General features: G+C 42.3%; 1 protein-coding gene across 3 annotated transcripts in view; it reads right to left on the bottom strand.

Annotated features, from left to right (window-relative positions):
• Positions 1 to 23,792, bottom strand: part of LOC123772627 (zinc finger protein Xfin) — an 84,524-nt gene extending 60,732 nt beyond the window's left edge. For all 3 annotated transcript variants that reach the window (XM_045765875.2, XM_069303614.1, XM_045765874.2), the window contains exon 1: positions 23,714 to 23,792. The gene's annotated coding sequence lies outside the window, so the exon portion shown is untranslated. The remainder of the gene's footprint in view (positions 1 to 23,713) is intronic.
• Positions 23,793 to 24,285: the final 493 nt, after the last annotated feature.

The following is a 24,285-nucleotide window of genomic DNA, read 5'->3' on the forward strand; positions in this document are numbered from 1 at the left end:
TTCTCTGCACTGTAAACACTAGGGCAACTTTTTCTCATCCGATTTTTCACTTCCCTTAGCACTTTCCTGTTATCTCACCTATTTTTCAAGAGCACTATACCTTTATGTTCTCTGGGACACCACTCACTACCATCAACCTGTACTACAATACTTAGGATTGTTGAAATATCCTGCCCTGAAATATCCTGAAATGTTGAAATAATATAATAATAAATATTATTAATAAAATAAATAGAAAGGTCATGCCCCCGACGTGCGGGCGAGCTTGCGGGCAAGAGCTTGTGGGCAAGCGCGTGGCGACACTGAAATGTGCATACTCATTTCAGTTTTCTCACCTTAATTCTCATGCTACGTCGTTCGTTTTGGTATCATTGTGTTTGCAATTAAATTCCCTACAGGTGTATATTCATATAATGTCCAAAAGCCTGGCGTGACTCCCAACAGCAAAGCCTAAAGTCGGCAAAAGTTACCCGTAAGTGCACAAAATCAGTAAAATGTGTATACACGTTTCAGTTTTCTCACCTTAATTCTCGTGCTACGTCGTTCGTTTGGTATCATTGTGTTCGTAATTAAATTCCCTACAGGTATATATGAATATAATGTACAAAAGCCCGGCGTGCTTCCTAGCAGAAAAGCCTAAAGTTACCCATAAACGAGCACCAATTGGCACACCGCAACCTAATGTGTATACTCGTTCAGTTTGATAACATCAATTTTCGTGTTATGTCTTTCATTTTGGTATCAAATTGTTCGTAATAAAAAGGCGCATATTTTAAAACTAGTCCCATAATAATAGAGCAATAACTGGAAATTTAACAAATATTTTAATTCTGGAAGCTTATCATCACAAAATTATTTATATCTTTCCAGTGTTCTGACAAATTTTTGTGTTACATCTTTCATTTTGGTATCAAATTGTTTGCAATGCAAAGGCTCGCATTTTAAAACTAGTCCCAACATAATAGCGCAATAAATAGAATTTTAACAAATATTTCAAAAATTTTGACCACAAACATATTTATAATCTTTCAAGTGTTCGGACATCAAGTTTCATGTTACATCTTTCATTTTTGGTATCAAATTGTGCGCACTCTAAAGGCGCTTATTTTGAAACTATCCTGAGGTTGATCGCATAAAAAATGAATTTTATAAAAATATTTTTTAAATGGACGCGAGTCCTGTCCTCGGCTAGGACTCGAGAGAAAAAAAGTGGACGTGATCGGTGTCCAAAGCGAGCGATAGTGTTAAGAAACTCAAAGTATGGCCAAGCAAAGTTTGTGCTTTTCTGTTGCTTAATAATGCACCTGCCCACCCCAGAATTGACACGTTAACCTCACATGATGGCAAGATAACGTGTATGGCACTTCCTCCTAATACAACCTCTCTCATCCAGCCTATGGATGAGGGAGTTATCTGTGCCACGAAGAGGTTATACACCAAAACGATGCTCAACCAAGTTTTGATGGTTTTGCCTCTTGAGGAAGATATGGAACTCAGCGTGGATAACAGGACTATAGTGTATAGATATATACAACAAAACAAGGCATAATGGGAGTAGATAAACAAATTTGTGGCCACTGTAACAATTCCTTAAAGTCGAAGGTAACGGGAATTGAATGTTATATCTGTAAGAATAGATTTCATTCGGCTTGTACAGGAGTGAGTAACACTTCGGCACTGAGAGCTGGTCACTTGCTCTGGGTGTGTAAAAATGACCTGCCAGCTTGGAATATCCTAAAAAACCTAGATAACATGACGCATGATCAGAAAACATCATTCATTGGAAGCCTACCAGCCATCCAGAAGGAGTGGGAATGGAACAACAACAATTCTAATATACCAGGGGCGGAGGCTATAGTCAGGGATGAAACTGAGGCTGAAAGTCAGGAAGTTGTAAACTCTGACTCAGTAGGCCCGGATGTAGATGACAGTAAACTAGAAAGTGTAACAGACAGCACTGACAGCTCGATAGGTACAGACACTACGACGGATCCCGATAGAGCAATTCAGAACAGAAGGACAGACTTATGCAAATTTTATGCAAAGGGCATATGCAGACATAGATATGCTGGTAATAAGAAAGGATTAGAATGCAGTTACCAACATCCCAAAAAATGTTTGAATATGCTTAGGAAAGGTGAGTGTCGATTTGGATCAATATGTAGGTTTTTCCATCCTGACATGTGCCAAACCTCACTGGAGGACAGAAAATGCTATGACCTCAGCTGCCCACACTTTCATGTGAAAGGCACGGAATGCTACATAATGAGCGGCAAGCAGGATAATGAATTTGGAGGAAACTCTATCAATTTTTTATACCAGACCGAAAGAGAATTCAAAAGAAGGAGCATGGAGTGTATGGAACTGGATGCCAGATCCACTTGCATTCCAGAATTACAGATACAATTACACACCGAAAGGGAACTACAACTACGACAGGCAACTGCCCTACAACAATCAGTACTGGTCAGAACAAACTCATTATGTCCACGCATAATGGGCTTGTCGAAAAAGTCTCCCATTCAAACTATCACTAATAGAGTAACCTCATTCATCTTTGCCAACATACAAGGACTGAAAACAAGAACAAACAACAAAGTACAGTTCATAAATGGCCTCCTCACGGAGTCAAATGCAGTATTTGGAGCTTTCACAGAAACCCATGCAGGGGAATTGTTGGACAGTGAGATTTGGATTCCAGAATATAACCTATACAGGTGTGATAGGAAAATTAGGTCACATGGAGGAGTGGGTCTGTATATTAGGGAAGACCTTGTATGCTCGGAGCTCCTAAACGTTACAAATGAGGTGGTAGAGGTACTGGGATTAAAAATAGAGAAAATAAATTTAGTGATTATTCTAATATACAAACCGCCAGATGCAACGGCTGAGGAATTCACAGAACAGATAAACAAAATAGATAATAGCTTTGATAATTTGGAGAACCCGATACCTGATATTATCTTCCTAGGTGACTTCAACTTGCCTAGTCTCAGGTGGAAAATAGCAAACAATAATATTATACCAGGAAATCTATCAGGACCTAACCAACCACAGATTAGAGAACTATTTAGATTCTGTGACAAATTTTCACTCAATCAGCAGATATCGGAGCCAACAAGAAATGAAAATATTTTAGATCTGGTCTTTACAAACAATGAAGACATTATCAGAGACTTTACGATATCAGATACCACATACTCAGATCACAAGCTCATTGAAGTGCAAACGACCATCAATACTCAGAATAGACCTAAAACGTTGATAAAGCGAGAGGGGCTATTCAGTAAATTCAATTTTAATAATAAAAGGATAGACTGGGAGATAATAAACAGGGAACTTACAAACATTCCATAGGAATCTGTTCTAAGTAATACAAGTCCTACAGAAGGAATAGAAAAACTGACTTCGGAAGCGTATCAAGTCTGTCTGAAACATGTTCCTTTGAGGAAAGCCAGAAAGAGATCCAACATAGAAAGAGAACGCAGACGACACTATAAACGCAGGAAAAAAATAACGGAACTGCTTACGCAGACACGAATTTCCCGTCAAAGAAGGAATAATTTAAATAGGGAGATTGAAGAAATCGAGCGGAAATTGAAACACTCATATGCAACTGAAGAAAGGCAGTTAGAACAGAAAGCAATTCAGGAAATAAAGAAAAATCCAAAATATTTTTTCACATATGCGAAATCAAAAGCAAAAACCACTGCCCGTATTGGACCTATTCGTACAAGTGAAGGTTCATACACGGAGGATGACAAAGAAATTAGTGAAATCCTAAAAAAGCAGTATGAGGACATGTTTAGCACTCCAATAAACAACATGAAAGTGGAAGATCCAGACAATTTCTTTATGCGGGATATTCAAACCCCTATAAATATAACTGATATCAACACGAGCGCACTAAATTTTGAAAGAGAAATTGAAAACATGCACTCTGCCCCAGGTCCAGACTCATGGAATTCAATATTTATAAAGAAATGCAAAGTGCCAGTAGCACAGGCACTCAGTATAGTGTGGAGGAAGATCTTGGACACGGGGGAGATACCAGATGCACTTAAAGTAGCAGACATAGCCCCTCTACACAAGGTAGGGAGCAAAGCATTGGCAAAGAATTATAGACCAGTTGCACTAACATCGCACATCATAAAAGTATTTGAGAGAGTGATTAGGAGTCAGGTCACCAATTTCATGGAGACCAATGACCTTCACAACCCAGGCCAACATGGATTTCGAGCGGGAAGATCGTGCCACTCACAGCTACTTGAGCGCTATGACAAAGTCACAGAGGCATTAGAAGAAAAAGAGAATGCTGACGTGATATACACGGACTTCGCAAAGGCTTTCGATAAATGTGACCATGGCTTGATAGCACACAAAATGAAGTCAATGGGAATAACCGGTAAAGTAAGACGCTGGATATTCAGTTTTCTGTCAAATAGGACTCAGCGAGTAATGGTCAACCATATAAAATCTAGTCCAAGTGCAGTTAAAAGCTCTGTACCTCAGGGTACAGTCCTTGCACCGCTGCTTTTCCTTATTCTCATATCAGATATAGACAAAAATACAAGTCACAGCTTCGTATCATCCTTTGCAGACGACACAAAAATTAGTATGAAAATTATCTCGGCTGAAGACACTGAAAAACTTCAAGCTGATATTAATAAAGTTTTTGACTGGGCATCAGAAAATAACATGATGTTTAACACTGATAAATTCCAGGTACTCAGGTACGGTAAAAATGAGGACCTTAAACATAATACAGAGTACAAAACACAATCAAATGTACCCATAGTAGGAAAACAGTATGTAAAGGATTTGGGAATAATAATGTCTGACGACCTAACGTTTAAGGAGCATAACCAAGCAAATATTGCGACAGCCAGAAAAATGATAGGATGGATTACGAGAACTTTCAAATCCAGGGATCCCATCACAATGGTTGTACTCTTCAAGTCACTTGTATTGTCCCATCTTGAGTACTGCTCAGTACTCTCTTCCCCCTTCAGAGCAGGAGAGATTGCTGAAATAGAGGGAATACAGAGAACATATACGGCACCCATAGACGCAATAAAGCACCTAAATTATTGGGATCGTCTCAAAGCCCTCCAAATGTACTCACTAGAAAGAAGACGAGAGAGATATCAAATAATATACACCTGGAAGATACTGGAGGGCCAAGTACCAAATCTACACAGTAAAATAACAACGTACTGGAGTGAACGATATGGAAGAAAATGCAGAATAGAACCAGTGAAGAGCAGAGGTGCCATAGGCAAAATCAGAGAACACTGTATAAACATCAGAGGTCCGCGGTTGTTCAACGTCCTCCCAGCAAGCATAAGAAATATTGCCGGAACAACCGTGGACATCTTCAAGAGGAAACTAGATTTATTCCTCCTAGGAGTGCCGGACCAACTGGGCTGTGGTGGGTATGTGGGCCTGCGGGCCACTCCAAGCAACAGCCTAGTGGACCAAACTCTCACAAGTCAAGCCTGGCCTCGGGCCGGGCTTGGGGAGTAGAAGAACTCCCAGAACCCCATCAACCAGATATCAACCAGGACTAAAAGAACCCTTGAGAATTTGAAGAACTATTCTATCAAGGAAACAATCTATAACTGGGCCAAGGTGTGGAGTGAAGTAAAGGAATTGACTTTAAAGAATTTCTGGAAAAAACTCCTCACGTCTACGGTCAGCAATGAGGATGATGATTAAATGAATTTTGAAGGATTTATAGATAAAATTCCTAAAATGTTTAGAAATGCTGTCAAAATTTTAGAAAGACAGGATGTAGTTGAGTGGCTTGAAAGAGATGCTAATGACCCATGGATATGGTGTGATGAATGAAGAAGAGATTCTCCAGTCTATTACTGGTGAGGTCGACGAAGAGGCGGAGGATGAAGCAGTGAGAACCAACACCACAGACAACATACAGTTTACTCACGTCTTCTGTTGACATGTTAATTAATTTTTCATCCAACTGTGCTAATCCAGAAGTTGGAAACATATATCAGTACCTGAGGCAAACCAAAGAGCTGATCATAAAAGAGGCCAATGAACACAGGCAGCAAGATAAACTTGATTCTTATTTTGTAAGAACAGCAAGGCAAGCCCCTTTAACCAGTGAGGCGTCTTAGGCAATCCAAGCACCTTCAACCAGTGTGGCGTCACAGGGAATCCAAGCACCTTCAACCAGTGAGGTGTCACAGGCAATTGAAGCGCCTTCAACTTGTGTGGCATCACAGGCCATCCAAGCACCTTCAATCAGTGAGGCATCACAGGCAATCCAAGCGCCTTCAACCAGTGAGGCGTCACAGGCAATCCAAGCACCTTCAACCAGTGAGGCGTCACAGGCAATCCAAGCACCTTCAACCAGTGTGGCATCACAGGCAATCCAGCGCCTTCAACAAGTGAGGCGTCACAGGCAATCCAAGCACCTTCAACCAGTGAAGCGTCACAGGCAACCCAAGCGCCTTCAACAGTGAGGTGTCACAGGCCATCCAAGCGCCTTCAATCAGTGAGGCATCACAGGCAATTCAAGCGCCTTCAACCAGTGAGGCATCACAGGCAATTGAAGCGCCTTCAACCAGTTTGGTGTTTGGTTCATATGGTTCACTTGTTGTGTAGTCCACTTGTGTGATCCAACTTGTCATATGAAGAAATTATAAATTGTAACATATTTAATGACATTATTAATGACTTTAATAATTAATAATGAGAACTTTATTATTATTAATGACTTTAATAATTAATAATGAGACCTTTAATAATTAATCATTTTTAATTAATAATGACATTAAGGAATTATTAATTATTTTTTATTTTTTTTTAATTTGTTCAATTTATTTTGTATTTTTCATTTCTTTTACTAATAATGGAGCAGCCTACCTGACATACACTGAACGATCCTTTATGACTGTGAGAGAGTCTCTCTCAAGATTCTCCCACAGCTGACTTGAATGGCTCATTGCAGTGCACAGTGCACTGATCTTTGTGCAGAAGCCTATCTCTCATAACCCTGGATAGTGACCTGGCATGTTGGCTATCTCCAGAATGCCCACTTAACCAGGAACACTTTTATAATACGGAGGCCGCCGTATGTCCAGGCAGGAAGTAGATACAGGGAGTTAAGCATACTTGCCACAAAGGGTCAATCAGTACATTGGCTGGTGCCCGTGTGAGAGACAGTAGAGGGGACATGCCAACGAGGCGACCGTCTGACCTCTGGGGTCAACCAGCGCGATGGTGAATAACAGCTATGACGTGTTCATGACGTCACTCCTGCTACTGCTCATCGAATGAGCTAATATGATTGGTTCCCACCCAATTGCAGCAATGCAATTGGTCAAATTGTAATCCCCTTGTGTGTGCCCCACAAGATGCCCTGAGCTTCAGGCAAAACCCATTCACGTGAGAGAGACCAAACCCAGAGGACGGGTTCTGTTCTGTCTACCGGCCAATAGACTGAACACCGTCTATTCCTCACCGTCAAGTTAACTCAGCGTCTCTACGATATACTACACACTCGCCCAGAATCACGAGTGTGAATATATTGTTCAGAAGCCTAAAGTGACAAATCTCCAGAGCGAAACAGACTGGTATCAGGTAACCCCTGGTGACAAAGATCGTTGTGAGTGACTTAGAGTGAACTAAGGCAGTGCCGCCGCCTAAGTAACCCGTGTGTGACTTTACCACACGTGTACCTGCATGGTACCACAGTCGCCGCCAGCCGCCACTCGTCCCGAATGTGTACCTCAGTACCTCAAGGCGCCCGCCGCCGCCCTCACTACTATGTGACGTCACCACCTTATTATCCGCCAGTGCCAGTGTGTGTGCGTGTGTCTGTCTGTTAAGCATACAGCACGCCCTACTGCAAGCACCCTCCGTGTCTACAAGCGAAACCAGCTGTCAGGCCACCTACAAGTGCTTGTATAAATGTGCCTGAGTGAGTGAGTAAGGAATGGCACCCTATCTGTAAGTACAAGATCTTGTCGTTGTTTTATTGTGTCTGTGTTGATCTGAGGGATCAACCACAGTTCTCACCTTCTCATACCTGTCACAGGTCATAGGTGAATCGACGGTGAACGCGTTTTTATCTGTGTGGTATCACTGCATTTCACTAGTCTGTGAATGTGAGCTTCACATACACCACACATTTAGTTATTGTGTGAAATTATTATTGTGCATGTTATTGCCTGTCCCATTGACAGTGAATTTGTGATTTATTGCATATCATCATTACCGAGTATCCGGTTGGAACTCTTGTGATCCCTTTGCATACCGACAGTTAGGTTGCCGTGTTAATGATTGGCTGTCAACTGTGTTAAGTTAGGTGTTTCTCCACGAGTGGATATGAGTCGTTTAGCCAGACGTCAAGAGTCTCGCTAATACAACCATAGCTTTGCTGACGCCAATCTAAAGTAAATCAAGCACCCCTGTGTATTGGTGGTTAAGTTAGTAAATAAACTACTGTTAAGCTTTATGAGGTGTTTCAGTTGAACCACTTCTGAATACTGCCAACATTACTCAAGCCTTCAGCTCTAAGTGTCTAACACCGAGTTGCCTATTAATCACGAAACTATAAATGTAATGAGGACCCTAGGAGTCCCTTAAAGTGTTAAATCATTGAGGAGATTCCAACAATCAATGTGGAGCAGTACCAGGTGAGGCTAGTCTGAGAAGAGACCCTCAAGGATTCTAACTCGACCTTGCTCCCAGGCCCTGTACGGTTGCTCTCGTATTTTCTATTCTGCTAATTCCGACAGCTTCGTGAAGCGTCTGCCACATGTACATTGGCGACGTACGCATTGCAGTCATGAAAGCAAAAAAGAAAACCCCCACAATGACATTTGTCTTTTTCATTTTTTCAATTTTTTTTTTTTATTTTTTTTTAGAAAATGGAGCAGTCTATCTGACATTCACTGAACAAACCTTTATAACATTTATTTTTCAAATTGTTTCAATATTTTTTATATTTTTCATTTTTTGTTTTAGAAAATGTAGCAGCCTACCTGACATTCATTGAATAAACTTTTTTGACATTTGTTCTTTTTTCAAATTTTTAAAGTTTTTTCTAATTTTGTCTAAAAGACACAAATCAATGCTTTGCAACATTACAGCAGTCACCCCTTTACATCCCAGCATCATTAGCATCTTTAACCCTTACACTGCTACAGCCTGGGCTGTAAATGGGGGAATAAACAGGGGCTGGGAGAAAATATATTTGAATTACTAGTATGTGAAAATTAATATTAAATGTTAAACAAATCTCCAACTTATTGGCTTCAGCGTCATGAAAGTTTCATCCCAATATTTTCAGAAATGGATTTTAGACACTTTTTTTTTAAAAAAGATGAACATTTTGTTGATGAGAAGACCACACACACTAGAATGTGAAGGGACGACGACGCTTCGGTCCGTCCTGGACCATTCTCAAGTCGATCTTGAGAATGGTCCAGGACAGACCGAAACGTCGTCGTCCCTTCACATCCTAGCGTGTGGTCTCGTCATCTTACTTTAGCCACATTAGTGTGACTCATCGCCTGAACATTTTGTTGATAAGGAGAACAGCTCCTATTAACTGGATCTGAGGGATAATGCAGTAATAAAGAGATGCAAGCACCTGTCCGATACACAAAGAAGAAGAATAGTAGTATGAAGTGTCCACAAAGTGGATATGCAGTTGGTTGGTATCATTGCTGAATAATACATAATAACACAAATAATAATGACTATGTTATGCTATATTTTGTTATATATCATGCAAATACATTGCCCAATGGTAATACCTGTTACTTTCACCAATGTCCAAATTTTTTTTTTTTTTTAGCGGAGAATTTTTTGTCTTTGTTTATTATCTGATTTTGTTGTAACCTACACATTATTAAGACTGCATACCCGTCCCTAACTATGTGAAGATAGAATGAAATTGGTCAACAAATAAATCAGTCACAACTTGCAAAACTTGAGACTTTTAAAACTCGAGCGAAAAAACTTTAAAACCGAGCGAAAGTGTTAACTTAACACTTTCGCTCGGTAAGAACTCAGCATTGAGTCCTCTGCAGTAATTGGCTTCGGGAGGGGCACACCATGGTTTTGGTCATTATATGCATATACTATCTTGAGATGATTTCGGGGCTTTTTTAGTGTCCCCGCGGCCCGGTCCTCGACCAGGCCTCCACCCCCAGGAAGCAGCCCGTGACAGCTGACTAACACCCAGGTACCTATTTTACTGCTAAGTAACAGGGGCATAGGGTGAAAGAAACTCTGCCCAATGTTTCTCGCCGGCGCCTGGGATCGAACCCAGGACCACAGGATCACAAGTCCAGCGTGCTGTCCGCTCGGCCGACCGGCTCCCTCAGGTAGGGAATTTCATTGCGAATACATTGATACCAAAATGAAAGACCTAGGACCAGAATTGAGGTAACAAAGTTGAAAAGAGTATACCCATTTTATTGCTCTTTATTAGCGCTCACTGGGGTAACACTCTGTCACTTTCTCTCTTTGCTGTGGGTGGTACGCCAGGCTTTTGGACTTTATATTTGCATATACACCTGTAGGGAATTCTATTGCGAACACAATGACACAAAAATGAAAGACCTAGGATGAGAATTGAGGTGACCAAAGTGAAAAGTGTAACAATTCATTGCTCTTTAGCGCTCCCAGGTAACTTTCTCTCACTTTCTCTGTTTTGTGCAGGTGGTACGTCGGGCTTTCGGACTTCATATGCACTTAATCGTGTAGAGAATTCTATTGCGCACACATTGATATCAAATTGGAAAACCTAGGATGAGAATTGAGATGACAAAGTTGAAAAGAGTATACACTTTTCAGTATTACCGCCCACTCTAATGGATGGCCCGGCGCTCCTCCCTGCTCTGATCACCTGCTTTCATCACGTTGGCGGGTGGAGAGCGCACCACGGTTTTGACACTAAATGCATATGCTCCTGTTGGGAATTTTATTGCGAACACATTGGTATCAAAATGAAAGACCTAGGACTAAAATTGAGGTGACCAAAGTGAAAAGAGTGTACACATTTTATCGCTCTTGCACGCTCCCGGGTAACTTTCACTTTCTCTGGTTGCTGCGGATGGTAAGCCAGGCTTTTTGAGTTTACAGTGGTACCTCGGCTTACGAGCGTCCCTGGTTACGAGTTTTTCGGGTTACGAGCAGGATTTGCTCGGAAAATTTGCATCGGGTTACGAAGGTTGCCTCAGGATACGAGTTTGTTGATACGCATACGGGCCGACCTACCGCGTGGTGGCTCAGCGATTGCCGCTCAGTTTGCCAATGCCCTGCGCCAAGTGACTATCCCGCCTGAATTCTTCACAAGGATTTACAGTACAGTTTATTTTCGGAGTTTTTGCTCTTTGAGCATAAAATTTGTTATAATATGCATCGCAATGGGTCCCAAGAAAGCCAGTGGTAAGGTTCAAGGCAAGAAATCGCATGTGAGGATGACAATAGAGGGAAAAGCAAGAGATCATTCGGAAGCATGAAAATGGTGCACGTGTTGTTGAACTTCGTAGGCAGTACAACAAATCGACGAAGGTGAAGGTGTGTCAGATGTGGGAAGAGATGCAAACTTTTATTAAAAAGACTCACCCAGAGAAAGCTGTAGTAGGCCGTTGCATTAATCTTTTCAATGGCAATGTGATGCCTCACTACAGAGATATCTTGTGAAGAAGGGAAAAACAAGCTTCCATGGACAGATATGTTGTGAGAACATCGAGCAGTGAGCCACAACCAGGACCTAGTGGTATGCAGGCAAAACGTGCCAGAGAATGCACCCCTGAGAGGTCCTCACTGCCTGATGTTATAATGGAAGGGGACTCCACTTCCAAACAGTAACTCCTCTCCTCTCCCCTCCTCACCATTGTCCATACGCCTACAGCATTCATCACCATCCTCCTCTCCCCTCCTCACCATTGTCCATACGCCTACAGCATTCATCACCATCCTCCTCTCCCCTCCTCACCATTGTCCATATGCCTACAGCATTCATCACCATTTAAGTAATAACTTGAACATAATTTTGTAGTGTAGATTTAGTTGAATTAAGTATAAAATTTAGTTTGAAGTGAGGTTTTTGGGTAGTCAGGAACAGATTAATTCATTTCCCATTATTTCTTATGGGGAAATTAGCTTCGGTTTACGAGTTTTTGGATTACGAGCTGTCTCCTGGAACGGATTAAGCTCTTAAACCAAGGTACCCCTGTATTTGAGAGAAATTTATGTTACTGGATCTGGCTTAAACACCAGCCTACTGTAGGTTGTATAAACCTAGTCTGCGTTCGTACAATAGGCACCCAGTGCTCTTAGCTTTGTCTGCGATTGATGTATTAATCCGCCGGTGGAAGAATAATCGTGGAATTTACCATTTTGTTACTACAGCTGTATTGTTATACAACAAAATGCCTCAGGGGCTTACTGATAATGACTTATTAATGCCAAAAATGCAGCAATATTTTGCAAGAACTAGTAGCAGAAAATCAACCAACATGAGCACAGCCGTACCCAGCATGAGCACAGCTGTATCCAGCACGAGCACAGCTGTATCCAGCACGAGCACAGCTGTATCCAGCACGAGCACAGCTGTACCCAGCATGAGCACAGCTGTATCCAGCACGAGCACAGCTGTATCCAGCACGAGCACAGCTGTATCCAGCACGAGCACAGCTGTATCCAGCACGAGCACAGCTGTATCCAGCACGAGCACAGCTGTATCCAGCACGAGCACAGCTGTATCCAGCACGAGCACAGCTGTATCCAGCACGAGCACAGCTGTATCCAGCACAAGCACAGCCGTACCCAGCATGAGCACAGCTGTACCCAGCATGAGCACAGCTGTACCCAGCATGAGCACAGCTGTATCCAGCACAAGCACAGCCGTACCCAGCATGAGCACAGCTGTACCCAGCATGAGCACAGCTGTATCCAGCACGAGCACAGCTGTATCCAGCACGAGCACAGCCGTACCCAGCATGAGCACAGCTGTACCCAGCATGAGCACAGCTGTATCCAGCACGAGCACAGCTGTATCCAGCACGAGCACAGCCGTACCCAGCATGAGCACAGCTGTACCCAGCATGAGCACAGCTGTATCCAGCACGAGCACAGCTGTATCCAGCACGAGCACAGCCGTACCCAGCATGAGCACAGCTGTACCCAGCATGAGCACAGCTGTATCCAGCACGAGCACAGCTGTATCCAGCACGAGCACAGCTGTATCCAGCACGAGCACAGCTGTATCCAGCACAAGCACAGCCGTACCCAGCATGAGCACAGCTGTACCCAGCATGAGCACAGCTGTACCCAGCATGAGCACAGCTGTATCCAGCACAAGCACAGCCGTACCCAGCATGAGCACAGCTGTACCCAGCATGAGCACAGCTGTATCCAGCACAAGCACAGCCATACCCAGCACGAGCACAGCTGTATCCAGCACGAGCACAGCTGTATCCAGCACGAGCACAGCTGTATCCAGCACGAGCACAGCTGTATCCAGCACGAGCACAGCTGTATCCAGCACGAGCACAGCTGTATCCAGCACGAGCACAGCTGTATCCAGCACGAGCACAGCTGTATCCAGCACGAGCACAGCCGTATCCAGCACGAGCACAGCTGTATCCAGCACGAGCACAGCCGTACTCAGCACGAGCACAGCCAATACCAGTACAAGCACAGCTATATCCCAGCATGGGCACAGCCGTACCCAGCACGAGCACAGCAGTACCCAGCACGAGCACAACCATACCCAGCACGAGCACAGCCATACCCAGAACGAGCACAGCTATACCCCAGCACGAGCACAGCCGTACCAGCACAAGCACAGCCATACCCAGCATGAGCACAGCTGTACTCAGCACGGTCACAGCCGCACCCAGCATGAGCACAGCAGTACCCAGCACGAGCACAGCAGTACCCAGCACGAGCACAGCCGTACCAGCATGAGCACAGTTGTACCCAGCACGAACACAGCTGTACCCCAGCACGAGCACAGCTGTACCCAGCACTGGTACAACAGCAGCCAGCACCAGCTCAGAAGCAGCTGAAGCAAACACAGCAGCAGCTGAAGCAAACACAGCAGCAGCAGCAAGCACCAGCAAAGCTGATGCAAACATCTAAGAACATCGTGTGGAGTGTGCAGTTAGAAATAAGTGTTAAATTTAAGTACATAGTGTTAGTGTCCAAATTAAAGTTGCAGTACAGAAATTTTAGTGTAAAATAGTTTTCATAAACTGTATTGTAGTACTCAACATACAGCAGAACTACTTATGGATACAGTGCTAACGGCATAATACAGTACAGTACGTATTTACTATACAGCATTCACAACTCCACAAAACTTCAAGATGGACATAACTCCAACAATAAGATAAATAACTAATGTAATACAGTATTTTTTAGTAGAGTAGTAATATATAGGTGCAGTATGTAATATGATAATGCATATTTATTGTGTACAAGAAAAAAAATGACACTAACGCAAACGCCTCTTGAAGGTCACTTCTTGCAACGAATCCAACGTTCCAACGCACTGGGGTTGGTCCCCATATAGTACGTTGAATTGAGGTTGTACATTTATGTATGTATTGCACGATTTAAGGGTTAATAGCGGAGCAGTATGGGGGGGGGGTCAAAGTGGCAAGATCAATCATAATGCTTTTTTGAAGAATGCCACCTGCTTAAGCAAACACTTGATGTCTGTAAGGATGTCACATGAGCACACCCGTAAGAGGAAGAACCATGTAAGATTCAAATATATGAGATGCCAGATAAATTGTCATCTACACTTCCATGGAAATAAACCTTCCATTCACCTGGGTTCTAGAAGACTCGAACCGCGGACCCCCGCATGTGTGAGGCTGAAGCTCTATCAACCGAGCTACTGAGTGGTCTTATTAAGGAATGTTTACAGAAGCAGCATCCTGCTGCCAAACTGGAATGTTCTACTTTCCCTGACTGCTACAGAAGCTAAGCCACGGAGACTGCTATAGCAGTCTCCGTGGTGATTTGTTGACCAGACCACACACTAGAAGTTGAAGGGACGACGACGTTTCGGTCCGTCCTGGACCATTCTCAATCGACTTGAGAATGGTCCAGGACGGACCGAAACGTCGTCGTCCCTTCAACTTCTAGTGTGTGGTCTGGTCAACATACTTCAGCCACGTTATTGTGACTCATCGCCTGCAGTCTCCGTGGTGTAGTGGTAAGACACTCGCCTGGCGTTCCGCGAGCGCTATGTCATGGGTTCGTATCCTGGCCGGGGAGGATTTACTGGGCGCAATTCCTTAACTGTAGCCTCTGTTTAACGCAACAGTAAAATGTGTACTTGGATGAAAAAACGATTCTTCGCGGCAGGGGATCGTATTCCAGGGACCATAGGATTAAGGACTTGCCCGAAATGCTACGCGTACTAGTGGCTGTACAAGATGTAACAACTCTTGTATATATCTCAAAGCTCAAGAGGAATTAATGATCTATGCCCACATCATATAAAGAATTCCTTATTAATTCTTTATTAACCCTTACACTGCTCAGGGGTCCTTGGGACATTTACACCCCTGTGCGCAAGAAAAAAAAAAATTCAAAAAATTTTTTTCGTCTTCTAAACATGTTAATTTGTGTCCCCTGAGCACGGAAAAAATAAAAAAAAAATCGTAGGTGACATATTTTGGGCGCAATTGACCGAGGAAGTCTGGCAAAAAGTGGGCGTTGACAGAGCGGTCGTCAGACCCGGTCAGCGTTACCCGCGTTGACAGATGGGAGTTGCCACAAAGATATTATTACCTAACTGTTTCAATGTCCCCGATTGATTTTTTCTTAGTTTTTTTGCAGTAATATTATTCAATAGTGTGTATTGTAATATATTTATATAATAAAAGTGGTTAATAATCGCTATACTCAAAAGTATGATGTGCATATTAGTGATTCAATTATTATGTTTATAAAACAATAAACAAATAGTTTTGCTGCTATTACACTCTATACACAGGTTATATATAAGTATTGGCATGTTTTGGTCACTATAACGAACCACTAAGTTGGTATTGAGAGTCGAAAAGCAACGAGGAGTTACCGCCACACACCAGCCAGCCACTCGCTGCCACTCCCTCAACACACGCACTAAACTTTCTCCCCCAACAATACCAGTTGTGGTGTTATTACACTATATACAGACGTTATATATAAGTATGTGTATATTTTGTTCACCACAACTGTACAGCTAAGCTGATATAGTTAGTTCAGGCACTAAGAGTCGTCGCTATACACAGATGGCGGCTGGCGGCTCCCTCACTCTTTCAAGGTCACACGCACTAAACTTTCTCCCCCAACAATACCTTTTGCAGTGTTATTACCCTATATACACATATTATATATAAATATCTACATGTTTTATGCACCGTAACTGTACACCTAAGTTTGTAGTGCGCCCAAAGAGCATAGTGGCCACCCTCTAAACAGCTAGACAAATCGTGCAGACGACGTCACCTCCGTCACCCATATGGCTCCTCCCAGCATAATCCTTTTGCTGTTATTACACTAATACACACATTATATATAAGTATCTACATTTGTGTTCACCATAGAGAACCACTGACCTGGTATGGTGAATGCAAACAATAACAGGTGGCCACACAGTCAGTAAACGATGCTGTCTCCCTCCGTCTCTCAGCATCACTCCTCCCACAGCGCTAATTATTACAACAATCCTGCTATTATCACAACCCTGGTTATTTATATCACAGTCATTGGTCATCTGTAATATTGTCATCGCTAAATAATAACAATTATATATTTATTTTGACATTTTTCGGCGATGCTGTGGTCACAAGCTGAACATCAATGCTGTTTGCTCATGCTGCGTGCGCCGGCCTTGGTTGCCGGCGCACGCAGAAAACCCTTACACTGCTCAGGGGTCCTTGGGACATTTACACCCCTGTGCGCAAGAAAAAAAAAAATTCAAAAAATTTTTTTCGTCTTCTAAACATGTTAATTTGTGTCCCCTGAGCACGGAAAAAATAAAAAAAAAATCGTAGGTGACATATTTTGGGCGCAATTGACCGAGGAAGTCTGGCAAAAAGTGGGCGTTGACAGAGCGGTCGTCAGACCCGGTCAGCGTTACCCGCGTTGACAGATGGGAGTTGCCACAAAGATATTATTACCTAACTGTTTCAATGTCCCCGATTGATTTTTTCTTAGTTTTTTTGCAGTAATATTATTCAATAGTGTGTATTGTAATATATTTATAAATTAAAAGTGGTTAATAATCGCTATACTCAAAAGTATGATGTGCATATTAGTGATTCAATTATTATGTTTATAAAACAATAAACAAATAGTTTTGCTGCTATTACACTCTATACACAGGTTATATATAAGTATTGGCATGTTTTGGTCACTATAACGAACCACTAAGTTGGTATTGAGAGTCGAAAAGCAACGAGGAGTTACCGCCACACACCAGCCAGCCACTCGCTGCCACTCCCTCAACACACGCACTAAACTTTCTCCCCCAACAATACCAGTTGTGGTGTTATTACACTATATACAGACGTTATATATAAGTATGTGTATATTTTGTTCACCACAACTGTACAGCTAAGCTGATATAGTTAGTTCAGGCACTAAGAGTCGTCGCTATACACAGATGGCGGCTGGCGGCTCCCTCACTCTTTCAAGGTCACACGCACTAAACTTTCTCCCCCAACAATACCTTTTGCAGTGTTATTACCCTATACACATATTATATATAAATATCTACATGTTTTATGCACCGTAACTGTACACCTAAGTTTGTAGTGCGCCCAAAGAGCATAGTGGCCACCCTCTAAACAGCTAGACAAATCGTGCAGACGACGTCACCTCCGTCACCCATATGGCTCCTCCCAGCATAATCCTTTTGCTGTTATTACACTAATACACACATTATATATAAGTATCTACATTTGTGTTCACCATAGAGAACCACTGACCTGGTATGGTGAATGCAAACAATAACAGGTGGCCACACAATAACATACACAATAACAGGTGGGCTACTCAATTTGGAGACGGGACAGAAAAATTAGGAAAGGCGGTGGCGTTGCTGTGCTGGTAAAAGAACACCTAAAGGTGAAGGAAATAATGACTGCCAATCCACAAGAAGTTGACATAATAGCACTAGAGATCTGCTATGAGGATGATAAACTAATGATGATAAATGCATATAGTCCACCGCCAAGCAGCACATGGTCAAAGGAGGAGCTAGATAGTAAACGTGAAGGTCTTATAACAATAATGAGAGAGATTATAGCGAGAGCGGATAACGATAGATCACGACTGTTGATAGTCGGTGACTTCAACTTGAAATCCATAGACTGGGAAGCATATGAAGCTAAAACAGAAGATTTTTGGACCTGTAAATTTGTAGACCTCATCCTGGAAACATTCTTGTATCAACATGTTAAACAAGCTACGAGGATGAGGGAAGGGGACGTTCCCTCCATGCTAGATTTGATATTTACCAGGAAGGAGGAAGAGATATTTGACATTCAGTACCTTCCTCCCTTGGGTAAAAGTGACCATGTCTTTTTGGGAATAAAGTATGCAATGCGTTATAAGCTGGAAGAAAATAAGGAGGTTGAAGCAGTTGAAAAACCAGACTTCAGGAGAGGACATTATGGTGACCTTAGAAATTTTTTTAGTGAGTATAATTGGACAGACTTGATGCTAGGCAAGGAAGTGAATGAGATGTATGGCAAGTTTTGTGAAATATATGATAAAGGCACAAAAAAATTTATACCAAAACAGAGATGCAGAACTAGGAAACAGGATTGGTTCAATAGAAATTGCGAGAGGGCTAGAGACCGAAAGACACAAAAATGGAATCAATACAGGAAGAGGCCGAACCCCCAAACATACCAGCGATACAAAGATGCGAGAAACAACTACACGGCAGTGAGGAGAGAGGCAGAAAGAAATTTTGAAAAAGGGATTGCGGACAAATGTAAAACAGAACCAGGTCTATTCTATAAATTCATAAACAACAAATTGCAGGTAAAGGATAATATTCAGAGGTTGAAAATGGGAAATAGATTCACGGAAGATGAAAAGGAAATGTGTGAAACACTAAACGAAAAGTTCCAAAGTGTGTTTGAACAAAATGAAATCTTTAGGGAACCAGATACAATAAGAATTCCAGAGAACAACATAGAACACATAGAGGTGTCTAGAGACGAAGTGGAAAAAATGCTCAAGGAGCTCGGTAAGAACAAAGCAGCTGGCCCAGATGGCGTTTCACCATGGGTTCTGAGAGAATGTGCATCTGAGCTCAGCATTCCACTTCACCTGATCTTTCAGGCATCCCTGTGTACAGGAATCGTAGCAGACGGGTGGAAACAGGCTAACATAGTTCCAATCTACAAAAGTGGCAGCAGGGAAGACCCCCTCAATTATAGACCTGTATCATTGACAAGTGTAATAGTGAAAGTATTGGAAAAACTAATCAAAACTAAATGGGTAGAACACCTAGAGAGAAATGATATAATATCAGACAGACAGTATGGTTTTCGATCTGGAAGATCCTGTGTATCGAATTTACTCAGTTTCTATGATCGAGCCACAGAGATATTACAGGAAAGAGATGGTTGGGTTGACTGCATCTATCTGGACCTAAAAAAGGCTTTCGACAGAGTTCCACATAAGAGGTTGTTCTGGAAACTGGAAAATATTGGAGGGGTGACAGGTAAGCTTCTATCATGGATGAAAAATTTTCTGACTGATAGAAAAATGAGGGCAGTAATCAGAGGCAATGTATCAGAATGGAGAAATGTCACAAGTGGAGTACCACAGGGTTCAGTTCTTGCACCAGTGATGTTTATTGTGTACATAAATGATCTACCAGTTGGTATACAGAATTATATGAACATGTTTGCTGATGATGCTAAGATAATAGGAAGGATAAGAAATTTAGATGACTGTCATGCCCTTCAAAAAGACCTGGACAAAATAAGTATATGGAGCACCACTTGGCAAATGGAATTTAATGTTAATAAATGTCATGTTATGGAATGTGGAATAGGAGAACATAGACCCCACACAACCTATATATTATGTGAGAAATCTTTAAAGAATTCTGATAAAGAAAGAGATCTAGGAGTGGTTCTAGATAGAAAACTATCACCTGAGGACCACATAAAGAATATTGTGCAAGGAGCCTATGCTATGCTTTCTATCTTCAGAATTGCATTTAAATACATGGATGGCGATATACTAAAGAAATTGTTCATGACTTTTGTTAGGCCAAAGCTAGAATATGCAGCTGTTGTGTGGTGCCCATATCTTAAGAAGCACATCAACAAACTGGAAAAGGTGCAAAGACATGCTACTAAGTGGCTCCCAGAACTGAAGGGCAAGAGCTACGAGGAGAGGTTAGAAGCATTAAATATGCCAAAACTAGAAGACAGAAGAAAAAGAGGTGATATGATCACTACATACAAAATAGTAACAGGAATTGACAAAATCGACAGGGAAGACTTCCTGAGACCTGGAACTTCAAGAACAAGAGGTCATAGATTTAAACTAGCTAAACACAGATGCCGAAGAAATATAAGAAAATTCACCTTCGCAAATAGAGTGGTAGACGGTTGGAACAAGTTAAGTGAGAAGGTGGTGGAGGCCAAGACCGTCAGTAGTTTCAAAGCGTTATATGACAAAGAGTGCTGGGAAGACGGGACACCACGAGCGTAGCTCTCATCCTGTAACTACACTTAGGTAATTACACTTAGGTAATTACACAGTCAGTAAACGATGCTGTCTCCCTCCGTCTCTCAGCATCACTCCTCCCACAGCGCTAATTATTACAACAATCCTGCTATTATCACAACCCTGGTTATTTATATCACAGTCATTGGTCATCTGTAATATTGTCATCGCTAAATAATAACAATTATATATTTATTTTGACATTTTTCGGCGATGCTGTGGTCACAAGCTGAACATCAATGCTGTTCGCTCATGCTGCGTGCGCCGGCCTTGGTTGCTCCAACAGTACTGTGCTTCTCACACCTGAGAATATTGCCCACGATTTTTTTTTTAAATGGCATCTGTTTACAAGAGCCCTGAGGAAGCTACTGTGAACCCCGTGTAGCCGCGGGCCATTTGAATCAGGCCTGGCACCCTATGGCGTATATATACACCATGCGCACCATGGGACATGTTACTCAGGGCGTATATATACGCCATGCGCAGTTTAAGGGTTAAGTCTGCTCAATAGCTCGGTTGATAGAGTTTCGGCCTCTCACTCATTGGGGTCCATGATTCGAGTCTCCTAGAGCCCAGGTGAATGGAATGAGATGCTAGTGAAGTCCAGCATGTTACCTCAAGAAATGAAACATACCTTGAGGAAATTAACAGAGAAACAGGAAATGAATTAGACTATATCGACACTGATAGATTTGCTAACCCTACTAATGTCAGGGCCGGAGCAGCGTACACTGCAATCAGAAAAAATACCTCCCAAAACATAAACGTAGAAATGCACGGACTGAGTACCACACGTCCTCAACACCAGCAGAGCTCAGTGCAATTATGAAGCCTAGTAGCTCATTATAACGAATAAATAGATGATTAAAGTGGAATTAATTATGGTGACTAATAATGATTAGTGAATAACCATAAATTATTATACAGAAATAAAATTATTGGATAGCCGTTATAATGATTAAATCAAATACAATGAAGAGAGATCTCATATTCTTGGCTTATCACTTTGGGGGTTCCGGTGCATAATAAATGAACTAAACTAACTGTTATGGCACTAAGATATCTAGAACGAAGCACAAAGGGGGCAGTGATCTGCACCGACTACAGAGCAGCACTACAAAGTCTCAGAAAGGCCAAGCAGAAAACAAAGTGATAGTAGCTGAAATCAAGAGAACAGTAAAAGTGATATCAAACCAAGGAAGAATGATCACGTTCCTGTGGATTCCTCTCATGATGGATTTGTGTAAATGAACTTCAACTTCAAAAACCCATTTTACAAATTGGGAGCATCATCAAAAATCACTGACAAGGCAGCTTAGGAATGGAGGTCAGACAAGGCAGCTTAGGAATGGAGGTCAGACGAACAAATCAGTAAATCCGTGCGCTGGTACAATGTAGTCGCAGCCAACAACCTCATTCATTATAGATGAAAGGGTGGTGGCAGAAGGAGGGAATCCAGAATTGCAAGAATTCACCTTGGATACAAGTACCCGTGGCGATTCAGGATGGAAACAACAGCTGAGGAGCGAAATTGCAGAACCTGCAACACGAGTGAAGGACATCGCTTGGACCACAGCCCGAGAGATTGTGTCCATTCAAGATATTAGAAATACTTGTAGTATAACAAGCCATCCTGGGTGATGATGCTCCTGTTGGACAATCGATTAATTTTTAAAATTTTGCCCTGGAGGGTGAGTTTATTGGGCCTTTGTTTATTGAGTTTATTTATTCCCCTGCATTGTTTGAGTTAGAAATGTATATACTTTTTTGTCACCTTACCTTACCTAACCTTGAGATATTTTCAAGACTTAGCGACCTCACGGCCCAGTCGTCGACCAGGCCCTCTCATTGCTGGACCGGTCAACCAGGCTATTGAACGCGCCTGCTCGCAGTCTGACATACGAGTCACAGCCTGGTTGATCAGGTATCCTTTGGAGGTGTTTGTCAAGTTCTCTTTTGAACACTGTGGAAGTGGAACAGTGTTCTCTTTTGAACACTGTAGTGGAAGCGTGTTGAACAGTCTCGGGCCTCTGATGTTGATAGTGTTCTCTCTCAGAGTACCTGTTGCACGTCTGCTTTTCAATCAGGGAATTCTGCCATGCCTTCTGGTCTCATGTGATGCTATATCTGTGTGCAGGTTTGGGATCAGCCCCTCTACTATTTTCCCTGTGTAAATTATTATGTATCTCTCCCGCCTGCATTCAAGAGAATACAGATTTAGGCTCTTTAGTCAGTCCCAATAGTTTAGATGTTTTACCGAGTTGATTCTAGCAGTAAACGATCTCTGCAGATTCTCCAGATCAGCAATTTCTCCAGCTTTGAAAGGAGCTGTCATTGTGCAGCAGTACTCTACTCTAGAGAGCACTAGCATCTTGAAAAGTATCATCATCGGTATAGCATCTCTAGTGTGAAAGGTTCTTGTTAACCAACCTGTCATTTTTCTTGCAGTTGTGACAGCTACTTTATTGTGTTCTTTATATGTAAGATCTTGCGATATGAGTACACCCAATCACCCATCATGAGTCAACTACACTGTATAGATGTTATCCTTAAAAGGCTCCTCTACTTTGCACCCGCAAGATAACGTAAACTTGAGGGGTTGTAATATGTTAATTCCCTGTTTTACAGTTTGTTCCCTTCAGACAGTAAAGTCGCAGCTGTCACTGGGTACAAGTGACAGGATGAATAACCCAGCGGGCTTTCTACCTATTGGGAAGTGTTGTACACATTGCTCTGGCGGTGTGTCCACTCACAGGATGGGTGACGCTACCCAATAAACTCACCCTCCAGGACAAAATGTAAAAAATTAATCGATTGTCCAACAGGAGCGTCATCAACCCAGGATGGCTTGTTTGGCTTTACAAGCGTGGTACCCTCGTGACACGTACCTGCCTGTACCGTACTACTAACTACAAGTATGGTAGTGCCCACGGTGCACGGTACAGGAGGTGGGACTCACCAATATCCAATAAGAACAGGCGAGATATGAGGCGGCCGGGCAGGAAGGCGTCTTGTTTACGTCCACTACCTCTGGAAACAAAATGGTGAAACGAACCTAACTTATTTATTGGCGGAATGGTCAGAAATACTGTATATTTACCGAGTGTAATCAATCTCAATCAAACATTACTATATACACAAATTAAAAAGATCATTAAAAATATTTTTCGTAACATAATTTATATATAAATAGTACATTGGCAATAATTGACTCAGGACGAGGTTGGAATCCGGCCGAAGTTAGAACAACTTCATGCTGAAGCCAAGCCGCTTTTGATACAGCTGATTGAGGGACTCCTAGTTCAACCTTGACGACGAGCGGACGTCTGGACACCTCCTCCGCCTGGGAGCCGCCTGATCACGTTCTGTTTTCGCGTTTTGGCTTTGCTACTGCCGTTTGGCATCCTTTGATGGTTGCCGCCAGAGGCGGCTAGTTTATTGTGCACCCCGTCCTCATCCTGTGAGCGGTAGCGCAAAAAATCATTACAAAGGGCACAAAAGGTCTTTATCAGACCTCATCTTAGACTATTA

Source organism: Procambarus clarkii, chromosome 50 (assembly GCF_040958095.1).
Source record: "Procambarus clarkii isolate CNS0578487 chromosome 50, FALCON_Pclarkii_2.0, whole genome shotgun sequence".
Taxonomy (NCBI): Eukaryota; Metazoa; Arthropoda; class Malacostraca; order Decapoda; family Cambaridae; genus Procambarus; species Procambarus clarkii.